Source organism: Drosophila takahashii, chromosome 3L (assembly GCF_030179915.1).
Source record: "Drosophila takahashii strain IR98-3 E-12201 chromosome 3L, DtakHiC1v2, whole genome shotgun sequence".
NCBI classification, from domain to species: domain Eukaryota; kingdom Metazoa; phylum Arthropoda; class Insecta; order Diptera; family Drosophilidae; genus Drosophila; species Drosophila takahashii.
Genome location: NC_091680.1, coordinates 31776854 through 31780397, shown reverse-complemented (window position 1 = coordinate 31780397; position 3544 = coordinate 31776854). Strand labels below are relative to the sequence as shown.

The window sequence follows — 3544 nt, the reverse complement described above, 5'->3', positions numbered from 1 at the left end:
AGCTATATGCAATATTTGCAAAATTTCGATGAAAAATAACAGACTTTCTAATTTAAAATCCCATTTACTTAAAAAACACCAAATTACCTTTAACGTGTCAAGTGCCGAAAGTGTCGCGTCATCGTCGAATTCAACGCTGAAAACCATAAGGAAACGCAAAATAAAAATTGAGGTCAACAAGAAAGAGCTGTTAAGGTCATACATCGGGTTGGTAACAGAAGACAGCATTCCTTTTAACGTATTGAATTCGAAAAATATGAGGAATATAGTAGATCCAATTTGTGAAGGTCTAAAAGCTGCTGATGGGAAAAAAATTACACTAAATGCGTCAAACTGTAAAAAAAACATTAAAAACAGTAGCCGATAACATCAAAGCTCACATAACAAAAGAAGTAAACAAGAGAGAACGCTAGAGTCGGGTTGGTGTCCCGACTATCTAATACCCGTCACTCCGCTAAAGGGAGTGCGAACGCTGTGACGGGTTGGTGTCCCGACTAATAATCGTAACTCAGCTAAAGGGAGTGCGAGGGAGATAGATATATGTTGACAATTTATAAATCGTATAACTTTTTAATGAATGGTCCGATTTGAAAAATGTCTTCTACATTTCGATAGGTATAAATATACACAACAAAATTGTATTTATACTTCTCGGAAATCTTTAAAGATGTGGGCGCAGGACCCATTTTAAAATCGTTAGTGGGCGATTGTGGGCGTTAGAGGGGGCGTGGCGCTCGGCTAAAATAAACTTGCGCTGCGTAGGAAGCCAAAGAATATGTGTGGAAAATCTCAACCTTCTAGCTTTTGTAGTTTCCGAGATCTCAGCGTTCATACAGACGGACAGACGGACAGACAGACAGACAGACAGACAGACAGACAGACAGACAGACAGACAGACAGACAGACAGACAGACGGACAGACGGACAGACGGACAGACGGACAGACGGACATGGCTAGATCGACTCGGCTAGTGACCCTGATCAAGAATATATATACTTTATGGGGTCGGAAACGCTTCCTTCTAGCTGTTACATACCTTTGCACGAATCTAGTATACTGTAGCGAGCGAAGTACTTGATATATCATTTTACTTATTTACTTCATTAAATATATATATGTTCATATATATACACATATTTATGCACACTTATTAATCTCAACATTTGGTTGACAACGGCCTGCATAGCGGCCATGCTAAAATGCTGACTATGCATTCCCACGGTGCCGGCTGGCTCTCGCTCACTAACACATCGAGCCAGCCGTCTCAGGGCATATATGTGTGTACGTGAATATACCCTGTAGTTCGCCGGGACTGGTCCCGAACTAGCGAAATCGCCATACACCGGGGGCTTGGGACTAACTCCCGTTCATACCACCCGCAATGTAAATTTCTATCCACTTTTACCACGGCATGTCCTAGGCGGTGGTCATATGGCGAAGTTCTGCATTACCTTTCGCCACAAAAGGGACCGATAGGTGGTCCCATATTATACCCCTTTTTGCCACAAAAGGGGCCACCTATCGGACCATCTATCGGACCACCTATCGGTCCCTTTTGTGGCGAAAAGGGGTATGAAATGGGGTTGGTGTTTTCAATACCAAAAAAGCTGAATGCTATGAAACTTCCCAAGAAAAAATACTTTTTGTTAAATTAATTTATTGTATTATAAGTAGACAATTTTTCTATTTTTTTAATTTATATTTATTGAACAAATTCCTCTGCTGACACGTTTTTGTTGAGTGCCTCATTGTTGTTATTATTTGATTTGGATTTATTTTTAAAAAATCGTTTCTTTTGCAATTGAATTGCCTTGGGAATCAATATTTCTGCATTACCAGATTCTGAAACAATATCTAAAAAGAAATAAGATTTTAGTGTTTTAAAATAAAATGAGAACAGAAACTAACTTCGGCAAGCCAAAGTTTTAATACCCTTGCAGCTTTCAGGAATAAAATTGTGACTAGAAAAGCATAAATATAAAATAAGAATAACCAACAGGTAAATGTAGACTTATTTCACGCTTTTGAAACTTGAACCGACAGACAGACGGACATGGTTAAATGGATTTACTTTATAGGTTTGAAAAGGTCTCCTTTACTGCGTAACAAACTTCTGGACTAAATTATAATTCCCTCTGCATGGGTTTAAATATATATTTTAAGATTTTGTTATACAAGCCTGTTTACATCAAACCATGTTTTAAAAGTGAAAAGCAGAAAAAGACAGAAAGAAATAGGATTAAAGACAGATGGCATTCTAAGTAAATAGATTGAAATTGAATCAAGAAACTAAGTGTATTATAAAAAATACAGTTATAAAAATAACCTACCGTGAAGTGCACCATAGAAATGTGTAAAGGAGTTTACGGCTTTTTTTCCAGAAAGGCCTTTAACATTAAATCCCACAACAAACTCATCCGTGAGAACCCTCCGCAAGTTTTTTAAACCCCCTTCTGGCAGCAACAACGATCTCATGGCTTTAATCTAAAAAGGAAGAAAATTTCACTAAAATATTTATATCAAAGAAAAAAGACTTACGTAGGAGTCCTTTGCACCACTATTTCTCCTTCTCCTCTTTAACAAATCGACGAATGTGCCTGTTCCTGTTCATGGCTAAATATCACACATTATTAGGTATTTCACTTGCACAACTCATGGTGTTACTCACCTGTTGACGACACTTCAGATCACAACAAAATATAAAACTTTAAATGTACAATAAGACAAATTAAATACAATGTTTACAAAATTTGGCGCAAACGTTGGGTTAGTGATGGTAGCGGGGTTGGGTAGTTATGGCAATCCGTTACGATTAATATTGCGACTACCGATATCGTATAATCGATGGCAATAAAAACATTCGCTAATATTATTTTTGTTTAGTTCTATGTATATAAAATTAGGTACTTATATATTTATTTTATATATCTAAGCACCAATAAAATCCGCTTGTTATGGAAGGAAGGAAAACGTTTTGCTACTGAACCACCGCTATTGTTAAAAATATTGCTGCAGCTAAATTGCTCATTATTAAATATAAATAATATAAAAAGAAATAAAATTCTATCATTTATTATTTTATTTTATCTCATTATTAAGTTTTTATTTTATTATTGTAACTTTTTTTAAATTTGTTTTTTATATAAACAAAATAAAGTTGTATTCGTTATTAAAATCATTATATACTTGTCAAAAATTTCATTTTACAATTTTTTTTAACTCATATAGAAGTGTTCACATAGAAGTGTTCACTCTCCGATAACTCTTTTGCTCTTGTAAAAAATACACACGCCACCTATTGACCCTTAAGGGACCACTGGGTGGTCGATCCCTTTTCTACCCCGAAAGTGCCACCGGCCCCCTTGAGAACTACAGGGTACTAACGCTGCATTTACTTCGCCCGCTGCTCACTCAATTCTAGCTGCTAAGAATGTTCGAATTCTCAATAAAGACACTCTCGAACTGGACGTCTTTGTGATTACTTCTTTGAATTAAATCTCGTTATCACATGGCGACCGTGACAGGACGTCACAACCATGGATA

At 36.5% G+C, this 3544-nt stretch overlaps 1 long non-coding RNA gene across 1 annotated transcript; it reads right to left on the bottom strand.

The window, feature by feature from the left end:
- Nucleotides 1-1638: 1638 nt before the first annotated feature.
- On the bottom strand, nucleotides 1639-2927 carry LOC138913013 (uncharacterized). Its single transcript, XR_011418580.1, has 4 exons — nucleotides 2670-2927; nucleotides 2540-2614; nucleotides 2332-2485; nucleotides 1639-1855 (listed from the first exon to the last, which is right to left on the bottom strand). It is a non-coding gene; the product is annotated as an uncharacterized lncRNA (long non-coding RNA).
- Between the last annotated feature and the right edge of the window lie 617 nt (nucleotides 2928-3544).